Raw genomic sequence first — 16,184 nt, forward strand, 5'->3', positions numbered from 1 at the left:
TACGGCGGGAAGGGCCTTTGGCAATTGCTGCCTTCCACCCAGGTGGAAATAGAGGCCAGGTGGAGACCCACCTGCCGTATGGACTGGGCAGTTAAATTGACACAGGAAACGTAGCTCTGGGAGGAGGGTACGAAGTTGGTGTTATTTGCATCACTCCAGTGAGATTATGCTCTGCACAGTGAGCAATTTTTTAGATATGCTCAGTTCCGGCATGCCTGGTAGGCCGAGGGCATAGAGGTACTGGGCTTGCCTGAATTCGCCCATTGGAGGGTCAGCAGCTGCAGGAAGAGTTGTCTTCCAAGGCTATATCCTTCTCGTACAAAACGCTCAACAACAGTATGCTGGACGGACTGACCAGAGTGAGAAAACTTTGGTGCCTAGAGGTGGGGGACCTTGAAGATGTAGACTGGGAGGTGCCTATGATGCTCCTGAGGAATGGAGTTATTTATGGCAGCTGAAAGGGTCACGTACAAAAGCAGTGAATTACACAAGGTGTGGGGAGGGTGGTTGAAATACTATGATATACATCGGCTTTTATTTAAATATGGGTCACATAGAGGTGGAAATTGTAGGCTGTGGTGGTGAAAAAAGGATGCGACTTTGAGCACATGCTCACAGTACCATTGGGGTTTGATGTATTATTATTTTTTTTTTTTTTAATTTTTGGAAAACCTTTATTAGTAACGAGATCAGTTACAATCGATACAAAGCAGAACATCATAATCAGCCATCGGAACAGGTTCAAACAAAGCAAAGCAATTAGACCATGGCAGTGCAGGGCTCCGTTCCGCAAATGCTCGGTTGCAACCCAGGAGAGAAATTTTGTCGGAAAACAACAGGATTAAAGAAGGTTTCGTTTTATAATAAAGTAAAAGGGGCAGGATCTGTGGAATTACATGTAAGACAAAACAAATCAGGGGAAATTCAAGAGGCAGGATGATCATAGTCCAGGAGTACTGTCGGTGGGACGTAATGATCCAACTCAGTACCAGGATAGTCAAAATGCAAGCAGTTCGCCCACCAACCAGTTCCTGACCGCGGTAGCAAAACAATCAAAATCCCCCTTATTGGTCGAAATAAGGCGACCGTGCGGAGGACTATCTCCACAGAGATCCCAAATAAAAGGAAGGGAGAGAAAATAGAGTCAGCCAGGAGCAAAAAGAATAAAGAAGGCCATAGAGACAAAGAAAAATAGGAAAACAACAACACCCCTCCCCCATCCCCCCACCCTGCACCCATGCATGTGGCTATGGCCTACCCCCCTAGCAGCGTGCCTGTCGACCAATATGAACCCGAAATATAGATAAGAGAATAAAAGAAATAAGGAAAAAGGGAGTAACACACCAGAGGTAAAAAGGAAGAGGAAAGGAAATTAACCAACAGCCCACGATAGGGAAGGAAATATGAGGGAGACTCCCAGTACGGGAACCCCAACCTCCCCCCCGCCATCACACACCGTTGCAATTAATCAGAGAGTAAAAACACAATATTGGGAGCACCCACTTAACAGGATGTTATCGATCGCTACGCAATTCAAGTCCCACAGGAGGGCATAGTTCACCCCCATTAGCAGAAATGGCGCCCTGAGCGCACTCGACTCCCACGGGCCAACAGGATCAATGGTACAGGTCCCACCCGCCCCAAGATGCCGGACCGGGTCAGAAAGCACAAAATGGAGCACTCAAGTCAGTCAAGGAAAAACCAAAACCTCTTCAAAGTCACATGAAGCGATCAGTCAGCCACCACCAATCGTCGTCCACGGGGTCCGTTGTCCTGTAGTCGATCCGCTGTGAGACACCAGAAAGTCTCCCAAGGAAGCAAGTCCACAGTGCCGCCATCATTAAGCCACCTCCATGTCGAGCCGCAGCCCCTCCGCCGATAGCAGTAACATTTATCACAGAGAAAGTGACGGGCAAAGCTGGTGACGGCTCACAGTGAAACATCGGTTCAATAATAATCAGGACAACTTCCCGCCATCACCAGAACATAGTTCTTCGGCCCCCTGGGGATATACAGTCGCCATCCCCCAGCATCCAGTACACCGGGCCGCCGCCACAAGATATAATCCATCAGGTCGCCACTGTCCCAACAAGCAGCGCCACGGCGCAGTACAGGCAGGCTTAAGAATCTTCAGCCCCCTCCAGATCAAGATGGCAAATCGCCTGTGCCCCAGCAATGAAGTAACACAGGATGCCCTTCTCCCCCACCACTGGGTATTGCTTGCGGGCCCCCCCAGCCCAAAAAGACACATTAACATTGTGCCCTCGCCGGCGCCAGTGAGCTGGAGGTGAAATGGCAGTTCAATATGCAGGCATGCAACGTCCAGAGTCCGGCAGCCAACAAAGAGCGCTGGGGTGGGGGGAAATAGGAGCGGGGGAGAAGCAAGCAGCGAAGTGAAGTAGTGTGGCTCACTGGTTAGAGGCGGCAGACCCGAGAGCAGAGGACGGCCCGGGACCAGGGTTCGATTCCCGGCACGGCAGGTTTCTGGACCAGGGTCAGCGGACTCGATAATTCTCTCGCCTCGGTGCCCACTCTGATCAGCGATCACACTCGGCAACTCTGGGCATTAGCTTGCCTCATCTTCACTAACGGCCCCACCAGACCGCCGGGGATGCCTGGTCTCACCCTGGAGATACCCATTAAGGGACCATCTCTCAGGGAAGCCAGGAAGGGTTTCGCAGCGGTCGAAGCGCCTTGGGACCCTACGGGTAAGTAGTGCGCTATATAAATGCCAATACACACACAGAAGGACTGTGCATCACACCTGTGGAGGGCTTCGGCGGTGTCGAGGGTATTTTCGGGCTCCTTGACGGGAGACCGGCGCCCCACAGGTCCATGTGGCCGTTGTTATTGCACTGGCGGCCGGGTGCAGCGAAACGCGAGGTCCCGGTCGCCGGCATCGGGCAGGCCGCCCTGCGCTGAGGAGCATATCTTCGTCCCCGGAGCGCGGAATTTCGCCGGAGTCGGACGCCTCACCTCGGCGTCCCTTCCGACGCACGGAAGCTCCGTACTCTCACGGGACAGGCAAGCAGAGCAGGCGGTGAGGGGAGAAGGTCGGCGGAGCCGGGACTCGGTGCGGCCATCTTGGCCGCTGGCCCGGCTCCGCCCCTGTTATGGCAGGGTTTTTTGCTCTATTTAGCAGTGATATAGATCATTAGTCTTGCTCACATCTAGTATAGGTATTCTTAGCCTGTGTTGGCCCTTTTAAGCCCTTTTTTCCAGACCTAGAAGAGGATAGTTGCTTAATATGATGATAGATCCTTTATTCTTGACTCTAACCTGTCTATTGCCTATTGGCTTTGACATATTTGATGGTTTATGTAGGTATTCTGGCAGAGCTAAGGGGCATTTCATCCCTTTCAGGCCTACAGGCCTAGAGCTAGAGGGACTCCATCTTGATGAAGCTGAGAGGCTTTTCAGGGTAAAGGCAAAGTTTATAGTTAAGGCTGTTGTTCGCACTAAGCGAACCGGAGAGAACCGGCCAGAGCTGAATCTAATCAGGAATTGTTCCCGGGCTCAGGTCTCTAGACGAAACAAGCAGACTGGTCACTGTGGGAGCGTCTAGCGCAAGGAGCCTGGTGCATGGGATTGGTGGGAGGAAGCTGCTGGCTGGAACTTTCCATGAGGAAACAGCATTCTATATCAGTGAAGTGCAGAGGCGGAGCCAGTCAGTCGTGTTGAGGTGGTGGAGCCAAGCAGTCGTGTTGAGGTGGAGGAGTGGTAAGCAGTCGAGTGGAGTTGGCAGAGAGAGAGGGTTCAAGCTGGAGAGAGCTGAGTTGAATAGTGAGCTGGAACTGAAGGAAGCAGTCAGAAGCAGTTACTTATCAGGAGGAGGTGTGAATAGCTGGAGTCTGAAGTAATGCCTTTTAGAAGAGACGGAGGAGAGATCGTGGACTAACCTGTGGGAGCAGAGGGAGTTAATTGGACATTGGCGCAGAGGCAGAGTGAATAAGCTAGTGGAATGAACGGTGATCAGAGCGGCAGGAACCATTAGATTGAAGCTGGAAGGTGGAGACAGTTCAGTTCAGCTTGGAGTTCAGTTCAGTTTGGTGTTCATTCCAGCGTGTGTGCAGTTCAGCCTGGAGCTCAGAACAGCTTGGAGCTCAGTTCAGCTTGGAGAGAGAGGACAGGATGTCTGCTGGAGCTGCAGAATAGAGTGCAGTTCTTGAATGGAGAAAGAAGGCAGACGACAGCTGAAGATGAGGAGAGAGAATAGAGTGCAGAGAGCATCAAAGAAGGCTGTCAGCTGGAGCAAGTGAACCAGAGGCGTGATGATGTGGTGAAGGAGGGAGAGACAGAGAGAGCCCTAATCCCACCAGAGGCAGAGAGAAATCTTCCTTCTAATAGGATTGCTGGGTTGTGGTGATGGTGTGTGGGTCGCCCCCCCCCCCCACTTCCTTTATTATTTTAGTTTTTTACTTTCATGTTTTTATGTTAGTTTATTATTTTTGGAAGATGGAACCAGACCAGACCAGACCGGATTGGTGGTGGATCAACGGCGGAGGACGTGCTTCCTTGCTACCGGATGCTGACGCAGGGTGGTGACCTACACTGATATTCCGAAAAATAAAAACATTGACTGCCCACATTTCTCCTGTGCTGAACACTGATTGAGCTCGTCATGAGCCTGGAAGGGGTTAAATTATATGACAATGCCAATAATATTGTCTTCTTGGATTTTGTTTATGATTCCCGCAAGAAAAAAAATTTTTGTTTTGCAAGCTCTTGGCCTGCATTATTCCCATGTTTTTCAATCACTACGAACAGGCCCCACTTTTAAACAAAAAGAAATATTTTAAGTATTATCTTTGCTTTTTAGAATGCAGCTACCTATTATAGTCTTTCTGCAAAACCGTTTGAAGAGAAAAGAAAAAAAAAGAATGGTGGTGCACACATGTGTTCCACGGTGTGATGAAAACTAAGATGATACTGTGCTTTTATATATATTACAGATATATTTCAATGCTCAGTGCCACACCAGCTATCTTGTAGAAATGGGGTTGTTTGTCTTCTACTGTTATTACAATTTCACCTTAATTGATCAAAGGGTGGTTACCCTAGACTTTAGGTTGTCCTGGGAGGTGTGTCTTTTAGTATGATTATGTATTGATGTTTGCCCAGACCTTGAAAATAATTTGTCATGTTTATTTCTCGGATTTCACTAAAATGTTTCCTTAAATTGACAAATGTCAGTAGGCCTCATTTAGGCCCATTGTTATTTTTATTCCACAAACAAGCCCCTACACCACTAAATTTCATGAGCCATCATTAGCTTAAGTTGACTATAGTAGGTAGGCCTCATTTAGGCCCTTTGTTGTTTTTCTATTAGAAGTTGAAACACATTTAGTTCTTAAGTTGTCCGAAGTAGGTAGGCCCCATTTAGGCCCCTTGCTGTTTTCATTCAACACATAAGTCCCTACATCACTAGATTTCATCAGTTATCACTAGAAGTTGAGGCACAATTAGTTTCAGGATGCTTTGGATAGTTTCTGTTGTTATCAGATCCAATCTTAGATATGTTTCAGCATTCAAGTCAAGGGTGCTTTGATTTATTTTTAGTTGGTTGTTAGGTTTGTATTCCCTACAATTGAGTTTCAGGTGGAGTTTCCTTACGTTGTCTTTCTTTTTAGAGAGTTTTTTAGTTTTTTGATTTGTTGATAGATTGTGTTGATGTTTGTTTATATGGATGTTGTTGTTTATTGATGTTCGCAAGATAAGGATCTAAGGGTGGAATGTTATGGCAGGGTTTTTTGCTCTATTTAGCAGTGATATAGATCATTAGTCTTGCTCACATCTAGTATAGGTATTCTTAGCCTGTGTTGGCCCTTTTAAGCCCTTTTTTCCAGACCTAGAAGAGGATAGCTGCTTAATATGATGATAGATCCTTTATTCTTGACTCTAACCTGTCTATTGCCTATTGGCTTTGACATATTTGATGGTTTATGTAGGTATTCTGGCAGAGATAAGGGGCATTTCATCCCTTTCAGGCCTACAGGCCTAGAGCTAGAGGGACTCCATCTTGATGAAGCTGAGAGGCTTTTCAGGGTAAAGGCAAAGTTTATAGTTAAGGCTGTTGTTCGCACTAAGCGAACCGGAGAGAACCGGCCAGAGCTGAATCTAATCAGGAATTGTTCCTGGGCTCAGGTCTCTAGACGAAACAAGCAGACTGGTCACTGTGGGAGCGTCTAGCGCAAGGAGCCTGGTGCATGGGATTGGTGGGAGGAAGCTGCTGGCTGGAACTTTCCATGAGGAAACAGCATTCTATATCAGTGAAGTGCAGAGGCGGAGCCAGTCAGTGGTGTTGAGGTGGTGGAGCCAAGCAGTCGTGTTGAGGTGGAGGAGTGGTAAGCAGTCGAGTGGAGTTGGCAGAGAGAGAGGGTTCAAGCTGGAGAGAGCTGAGTTGAATAGTGAGCTGGAACTGAAGGAAGCAGTCAGAAGCAGTTACTTATCAGGAGGAGGTGTGAATAGCTGGAGTCTGAAGTAATGCCTTTTAGAAGAGACGGAGGAGAGATCGTGGACTAACCTGTGGGAGCAGAGGGAGTTAATTGGACATTGGCGCAGAGGCAGAGTGAATAAGCTAGTGGAATGAACGGTGATCAGAGCGGCAGGAACCATTAGATTGAAGCTGGAAGGTGGAGACAGTTCGTGGGAGAGAGGAGTCCAGTGCAAAGTGATCAGCGCAGAAGTGTACCCAAGAGTGCAGGAGAGACAGAGAGACTGAGATGAGCCAAGGCACAGACGAGAGAGGAACCCAGATGACAGCTAGAACAAGACTTCACACTAATCAGGTGAACTCCACCCTTAATCTTGTCCTTATTCCCTAAGCTATTGTATGTTTAATTCTTTTCTCTTTCAGCGGTGTGTTCTACCTATAGTCTTTGTCAGTTACAGATCTGTGTAAATGTTTATATTGTTCTAATAAAAATAACCCACAGTTTGTAGTAAACTGGCATGTGTCTTACATTCTTGTTCAATCTAGGTAAATGTATCTCCTAGGTGTTTAGTACTTATATGAATGGATGAGTAATCCCAATCAGGTTAGTGGTGATCACATAAATAGGGAGTGAGTGGACCTATGATGCCAAGAATAAGAGGTACATTATATTAATTGGCTAACTCCTAATATTGTAGTAGCAAGCCCTTAGTGAATAGGGAGAGAGACTCCCCAACATATATATATATAGGTGTTCATAGGAATGTGGTCGTCGTTGATATGCGGCGTTAGTGAGAACGTTGGGTAGGAGACCAGCGTGTATACCCACAGGATTGTGGCTTGAATAAGTGAGAGCGTCAGGGGGGAGACTGGCGTGGAGGTTTGCCGGATTGCGAACCGTTTGGAAAGGAGAGCATTGGGTTCTGCAGGCCCATGTGTAGACGCACCGGATTGTGTGTCATATCTGCCCTAGGGTAGACCGGTCTGGGTCGGGGTGGCCGCGAGACCAACTGATGTGAATATAAGTGTGGTGTAGGGTATGGATATCCCTAGTAATCAGTGAGTATTCTTAGTATCCCTATAGATTTAGTGGTGTTTTTAATAATATGAGCTTGTATATTGCGAGTTCCCCATCCTCAGGTAGGTACCCAGGTGCCTGGATAGGTGGTCCTGAGGAGGGATGTGATTACGTTCTGGCTAGGTTGGAGGGGCCCCTAGGGGCCGATCCCATCTAATCAGAAAATCCGGCCATTACAGCCCCCTTGATTTATTATTAATACTGTATATAGATAGGGTTGACAGATGCTTCTGGAGTGTGAGAGTGGTGAGGGGAGGGAAATGGAGGAGGCGGTAAATGGTTTGCATTAAACAGTTTAATGTTAAATGGAGGCTCCAGCGAGGGTATCCAGGCGCTTGCTGCCCCTCTTACTCGAAGAGCGAGGTCTATGTCACACAAATACGTACAAGCACCTGCCTTCTTGGGATGTCAATCACGAATAATAATTGAGGGCAATGCATATGCATATTATCCTGGAATTTTAAAGGGTTGAATGATGAAATAAAAAGAGGGCAGCATTCCAATATCTAAGAGATAACTGCCAAGGGCAGTATGTCTGCAAAAGAACCACCTGCTTGGTGACAACTGCTCCCTTCCAGTACTGAACAGATACTTGTGTGTAATTCACAAGGGCTTAACTAAGGGCTCCAAGGGGATCACTACATTCCTCCATCCATCACTGCCATTTACAGTGCTTGCCCATAAAGTGGACACCCATGGGAGATTTATATCTGTAACTGATGAATATGAGGGTCAACCATGGCAGCTGGTGAGCGAATGTACACCACTCTGGCAACATGTACACAATTGGAGGTATTTGGAGAATGGATCACAGGAATACTTGAGGCTTTACAGTGATAGGGTGGAATTTAATTGCAACTATAAACAGGGAATGGGATGTAAAAAGGAGTATAGTACAACATGGCATCAGGCCAATCTTGTTTTTTGACAGGGCTTCTTCCATGACATTAATGAAATGAAATGATGAAATGATTACGCACTTGTATAGCGCACGACTACCCATAGGCATCTCGGCGCTTGTACGAATACCGCCGAGGAACCCTTCCTGGCCTTTCCCTGTGAGGAGCCCACTCCTGGGCACCCCCAAGGTGAAGTCAGGCATCTTCAGCATTGTTGGGTCCATTGTAGAGATTAAGCAAGCTATTGCCCAGAGGTCCAGAGTGGGACTCATGATTAGACTAGGCACCGAAGCGAGAATTATCAGGTCCCAGGAAATTGAGCCCGAGACCCGCCGAGGTAGGAATTGAACCCTGGTCCCGGCCAGACTATTGCATCAGGGTCTGCCGCTCTAACCATTGAGCCACACTTCTCTGGCAATAGATGCATGGTGATGTGGGATCACAAACAAAAAGTATTTGACACATTACTCTGCTGCCCACCGAATCTCATTATGTGTTGATTATTTTATGATACTATTATTGGATGCCCAAAAATAACTGTGGTACCTATCATCTTAAGGGATTCATCCAACATTCACATTGAAATATGTGTATGATGGAAGGTGGAAGGACCAATTGAAATGCAGAGTATAGGAGAATAAGGGTAGTTTCATCATGTCATGCTCTGGGAGAAATATAAGACCATGAAATTGGGTCAGCCACTTGTATACTTGAACTCTAAAAAGAATTTAAGGAGGCAGCTGCAGCAGCACTAGAGCAACAATTGGTCAGGCTAGAAAAAGTGTGTAACCAGATGCTCATAGAGTGGAATTAATGAGTCTCGAGAGGATGTATGACGTTACATCGCAAACTTTTACAACGCACACTATTACAACGCAATTTTTACAACGCAGGATCCTTTACAACGGAAGCCTTTACAACGCATGACATTACATAGCAGATGCTACTACAACGAATGCCATTACAACGTAAGTCTAGGTAAGTATATTATTTTTTAACAAATGTAATTAATAAATATTGACTTAATTTAATTTATTAAATAATTTTTTTATTAATATATTTGTAAATATATTTAATTTTTTAAATAGTGTAGGTGTATAAAAATAATATTTAAAATCCAGTTAGTGTAAAACCCAAACCCAGCCCTGAACCCTAAAAATACCTCTGTACCCCATAACCCAAACCCAGCCCTGAACCCTAAAAATACCCCTCTACTCCATAACCCAAACCCAGACTTGAACCCTAAAAATACCCCTGTACCCCAAAACCCAAACCCAGCCCTGAACCCTAAAAATACCCCTGTACCTCATAACCCAAACCCAGCCCTGAACCCTAAATATACCCCTGTACCCCATAACCCAAAACTAAATATATACTATTACTAAATATGATCAATGCAGCATTATTCCCATGGTACATGCAGCAAAATGGAGGGAAAGTTACAGATGTATAGAGAAATTCAGTAAAGGATTGTGTTCAGAAAGGGGCCCCAAAGATAAAGATAGATGGGGTGAGATATTTGCTGATATATCTGTGACAGACTGAGGACCATCTCAAACTGGGCCAACCTGCCAGAGGCCCTGACAGATAAGGGTAATAAGAGAACACCAGAGCCTAATGGCCAACCAGTTGAAATGTTCAAAAACGTTCTCCGTCAGACATTCAATATCTATATATTGCAATAGAAGAGACCACCCAAGTAGTCACCCTTCCAGAAGATCTATCTAAAGCTACTATAGTAGTTATACCGAAATCTGGTAGAATGCCTGAAAAGTGTAGTACATGTTGCCCGTTATTCAGATCTTCATAACCGGGTTGAGTGTCAATATATAAAATAGTCTACCTAACGAAAATGTTATATATTATTCAAATGTATCCCTATCAGATCCCCATCCACTTCTTTCAGAGACTAAATGAGGAGGCCATGGTGTTCATGTGGGCACATCAAATACTCGACCTACATTTGAGAAATGCCTCTTGTCTAGGTATGATTGAGGCCTTGCCATGGTGGATACTTAGCTTTATTATTGGGCAGCCCTGCTAAATGTTCAATGAATAGATGTTTGGAGACAGAGACATTTCCACCACTAGATTGTAGAGATTAAAATTAACAGAATTCGTCCTGATGGGTACTCTAAACTCGAGGTGAGGTAAACTGTAATTTGCCTCCAGTTAGTAGAGTGGGTTTGGATTACCGGACTAAACTATTCAGGTGGTTGAAATTGAATACAAAAATCGTAGGGGAAACACAGCTATGTTACAGGGAATGGATGAAACCGGTAAATCACCTGAAGGTTCTGGTAGTGTGGGATGGCACTGGCATATGTCGCCCTAAGTGGGAAGAGCATGCCCAGACGTGGGTCCCATGTTCACTACACCACTGGATTCAAGCTAGCCAGGCTGATGAAGGGTGATGCCCTGAAATCAGTCCCAGGATGCTTGTTTCTGGTCTAGGGAATACCTGGCTTGGCAGTTCAGGCTGAACTGTTCACACAAAGAACAGGGTGAAAACTGATTTGCATATGGCTGGGTCCAAACTGGGGTGGTGTGGTCAGCAAAAGAATGACGGATTACAGAGGGTTCGCAGCTGCTGCTGGGGGAGGTTGTGCATAGTGGTTCCCTCTCTCAGCAGCAAGCAGCCTGTGGTCCGTTGCCTCGCTTCCTGCCTACCCTGTGGAGAGACAAGCGACTGCCACTGCTGGGCTACGATTGTCGAGCACGAGTGTCAAGGCATGGCAGACTTGCGGAGCCTCCAGCAACCAGACCCAGCCAGAGACCCTGCCCATCTGAGATGAAAGAGACGAGAAACTGGGGCCATGGACCGCGGACTGCGTGGCTGAGCGGTATGGAGGCTGAGGTGGTAAGGTGGAAAGGTGGGCAGTAGGCAGCTGGTGGTGAGCACAGAGAGTTTGGTGCATTAGGTGCTGAGAGAAGGAGTAGTGTGTTGCATGGTGCGGAGGCGGCCAGCATAGCAGCTGGTGCGGCTAGTGTCCACCTCACAGCCCCGAGCTCTGCTCCACTCTTTGTCTGCTTTGCTTAGAAGCTTCCTGCTGCATTTTGCTCATTGCATTGTTTTTCTTGAGGTTTCCACTGTGGTGCACATATTGCTGTCACTACTGTCACTTCAGTGCCTCAGCTCCCAGTTCAAGTTAACCTCCAGGGCAAGTGCGTTTGAGGCCTTTTAGCACTGCTTTGAGACCAAAGGGTCTGGAACTGTGGGGCCCAGAGAAGGATCATTGTAAGGCACTGCAAGGCCGAAGTGCACAGTTGCACAAATAAACACAACATGGGATGGACAAGGAGGCCCATCGTTAGCAGTACAACTGCACAGCTGCCCAACAGAAATATAGTGTGTTGGTAATAATCATCATACCAGGTTATGTGCCCCCATTTAAATTAAAAATAAAGGGAAAAAGAAAAGGACAAAAGGAAACCAAAGCCTAGTGAAATGCAAGCGGACACATAAGTAGAGGTAAAAGGATCGCAAAGGAACACAAAGGCCTGCAGAGGGGGGCCATCCACTGGGCATTGAGGAACGCAAGAGGAGTAAAATTGAGAAAAACGCTTATTAAAGGAGATCGAAGCTTAAAGCTTCAAGGACAACAAGGGATTAAAAATCCAACACAAGGGATCAAACATAAGATCTGGGAGAATAAGGTCGGCCCCCACTGGGGCACCAATGAGAAGAAGGAAAACAGAAAGTTATAACAAAAGCTAAAATTCAGTACCACCTGTAAAAAAAACTCGACCAGCACACAGATTCATGCTGTCATAAAGAGTCCTTTAACACCTACTCTTTGTAACTTCTTCAGAACTACAACAATGGAGCAGCTGACTCAGCAAATCCACCCAGGAGGGCTTGCTGATGATGTAGTGAATATAAGAAAGGTTTCTCCCCCTGACATCTTAATAGATACAGCTGACAGCCCCTTAATGTCAGTAACATAATTGTATCAGGACCCCTGTGCCTAATAGGGGGCCTTGGACAAGCAGGATGGGCAGGAACAGGGAATGCAAGAGAAACCAAACCAAGAGGACAACATACAATTAAAACTGGATCTCAAATGAGGGAAGCACAGTGACTCACAAATAAAATAGCATGTCAACTCAGATGCTGATTACAAATTCACTATGAACCACCAAACGATTGGGTGATGCATAATACATTAACCACAGAAAATAAACATTTAGGCATTTCAATTTTGAAAAGGGTGCAAAGTCCACCAAAATCCATGAAGCTCACTAACCTCACGTTGCCATAGCAGCCCACTGCAACCACAGGTTTCCAGCTCAAGGGACCCAACATCAGTATGAAAACAACTGACATGAAAAGCCCTATACTGACCACCAATTCCAATTAAAAAAATTGCAATGACCATTCCCCACATCAGGAAATCACCCAAAGAATTATTCAACAATTCATTCGGCGTGTCATCCAAATAAGCAAGCAATAAGCAACTGCTGCCCTACAAGTCTATAAATTGGTGCCCATCACTCTTGTAAGCCCACAGACAATAGATCATATAAGACATTTCAAGTGTTGGGCTACACTCTTGAGGACCCTACAGGCAACTGTTGATGCAATGAACCTTCATTCTGCTATATTAGACATACAGGTTGGTCTCTTAAAAACCACTGCAGCATTCATATCAGGAATTTACACCAAGTTGGGAGACCATAAACTACCAGATAGCCAGAGTACAGAGAGTGATGTTCATATAAACTTCACTACATATAATTGTTCACAAATTCTAGAGAAATGGAGTGTGCTACAATATGTCTTAAACAGCTTGGTGGAAGAATCAAATAAAAGCTTTAGAAAACTGTAGGTGCCTTTAATCCACAATGAAATCCTAGGATTACCACAAAGACTGCTATATCCTTTCATTCCAATAATATGGTGTCAGTAGTTTCAGGCAATAACCTTCACGCTAAGAACAAGCCAACATATGCAGAAGAGATATCATATGGTGTGAGAAATACTCCCTCTGTAAATGTAATGTCTTCAGAGGTTAGGTCAAAACCAATTACTTTATCAGAAGAACAAGAGTATGCCCAGGAAGTACCACACCGGGTCCCACCACAAGGGGAACTCCTGTGAGGGGGGGTCCCCTTGTTCCCCTTTCCAGGATCAGCTAGAGGCCACAGTGCAAAGAATATAAGGTGTTGTAGCACCCAGTAACGAATACACACATATTTACCAACTAGAGGAGGCAGTTCACTGGGAAGGTGAAGTACAGAACACAACTGAAAGCTCTGTGAGGGCTCTAGGGCTTAAATCCAGGAGAGGAAGTAAAAGGCTCTTCAAGAGAAGGAAATAAGAAACTAGAATTAATACCCAAGTTGAGAGGTTACCCAAATAAACATTATTTCCAATATTCATTAAGATCAAGACTCAGAGGGAAGATTAAGGATTGTCAGAGATCAGACCTTGCTTAAACATTCGGAAGGAATGTATGCCAGAACTGGATAATCAAGCCCAGTCAGATCACTTAGGGTTTGATGACATTCCATCTAAGCAGCCAACACAGCCTGCCAACCAGAAAACATGCACATGACTAATAAAAAACAGGAATTAACTAAGGAAACCGTCAAAGAAATTAATTTAACAAATCAAGACCACCACCTTCAGCAGATTGTTAGGGGTCATGTCGAACAAAATTGTACGCTATCTAAACAAGTGTAATTATATCAACTAATAATGTCGCCCATATAGAACGGCCTGATGTTCCGAAAACAGTACATAATAAAATAGCAAAGGTAACAATATCATATTCACTATGAAGCACGGAACGATTGGGTGATGCATAATACATTAACCACAGAAAATAAACATTTAGGCATTTCCATTTTGAAAAGGGTGCAAAGTCCACCAAAATCCATGAAGCTCACTAACCTCACGTTGCCATAGCAGCCCACTGCAACCACGGGTTTCCAGCTCAAGGGACCCAACATCAGTATGAAAACAACTGACAAGAAAAGCCCTATACTAGCCACCAATTCCAATTAATAAAATTGCAATAACCATTCCCCACATCAGGAAATCACCCAAAGAATTAATCAACAATTCATTCGGCGTGTCATCCAAATAAGCAAGTAATAAGCAACTGCAGCCCTACAAGTCTATAAATTGGTGCCCAGCACTCTTGTAAACCCACAGACAATAGATCATATAAGACATTTCAAGTGTTGGGCTACACTCTTGAGGACCCTACAGGCAACTGTTGATGCAATGAATCTTCATTCTGCTATATTAGACATACGGATTGGTCTCTTAAAAACCACTGCAGCATTCATATCAGGAATTTACACCAAGGGCCTCATTAGGATCGCGGATGGACTTGCGTCCGTCCGCGACCCCAGAGGATGAGGGAACGTCCGCATGGGCTGTGGCGTTCCCTCATGTGCGATTAGGCTGTGACCGCCACCCTGGCGGTCACATCCTGGATATTTAACATTGCGGCGGGTGCTGCTTCAAGCAGCACCCGCCGCAATGTTAAAAGTGCATGTTTAACATTTACATGCACAAAGAGGCAGGCACCGCGCGGTGCCTGCCGCTTTGTGCAAGTAAATGCTGGGGGGTACCATAGGTACCCCCCATGTGCACCCCCCACCCGCCAACACCCTGGGGGCCCGCAACGGGCCCCCAAAATCAAAAGTACACATGCTTTTCCACAGCGGAAAAACCGCTGTGGAAAAGCATGTTTACAAATGCTTCCTAATTTGGCTGGCGGTGTCTGATAGACACTGCCAGCCAAATGAGAGCTTTTCTGCCGCGGTTGTAATCTGACCGCGGCGGAAAAGCAGCGGACAGTAACCAAGACCCACCAGCCATCGTAATGCGGCGGTGGGTCTTTGGTGAGTCCGCAGAGGATTTTCCGCCTCCTCCGGCCCGGAAGTGGCTTCCTCCTGCCCGGAGGAGGCGGAAAATCCTCCATCATAACGAGGCCCCAAGTTGGGAGACCTTAAACAACCAGATAGCCATTGTACAGAGGGTGATGTTGATATAAACTTCACTACATATAATTGTTCACAAATTCTAGAGAAATGGAGTGTGCTACCATATGTCTTAAACAGCTTGGTGGAAGAATCAAATAAAAGCTTTAGAAAGCTGTAGGTGCCTTTAATCCACAATGAAATCCTAGGATTACCACAAAGACTGCTATATCCTTTCATTCCAATGATAGGGTGTCAGCAGTTTCAGGCAATAACCTTCACGCTAAGAACAAACCAACATATGCAGAAGACATATCATATGGTGTGAGAAATACTCCCTCTGTAAATTTAATGTCTTCAGAGGTTAGGTCAAAACCAATTACTTTATCAGAAGAACAAGAGTATGCCCAGGAAGTACCACACCGGGTCCCACCACAAGGGGAACTCCTGTGAGGGGGGGTCCCCTTGTTCCCCTTTCCAGGATCAGCTAGAGGCCACAGTGCAAAGAATATAAGGTGTTGTAGCACCCAGTAACGAATAAACACAGCTTTACCAACTAGAGGAGGCAGTTCACTGGGGAGGTGAAGTACAGAACACAACTGAAAGCTCTGTGAGGGCTCTAGGGCTTAAATCCAAGAGAGGAAGTAAAAGGCTCTTCAAGAGAAGGAAAGAAGAAACTAGAATTAATACCCAAGTTGAGAGGTTACCCAAATAAACATTATTTCCAATATTCATTAAGATCAAGACTCAGAGGGAAGATTTAGGATTGTGAGAGATCAGACCTTGCTTAAACATTCGGAAGGAATGTATGCCAGAACTGGATAATCAGGCCCAGTCA

This window comes from Lissotriton vulgaris, chromosome 9 (assembly GCF_964263255.1).
Source record: "Lissotriton vulgaris chromosome 9, aLisVul1.2, whole genome shotgun sequence".
NCBI lineage: Eukaryota > Metazoa > Chordata > Amphibia > Caudata > Salamandridae > Lissotriton > Lissotriton vulgaris.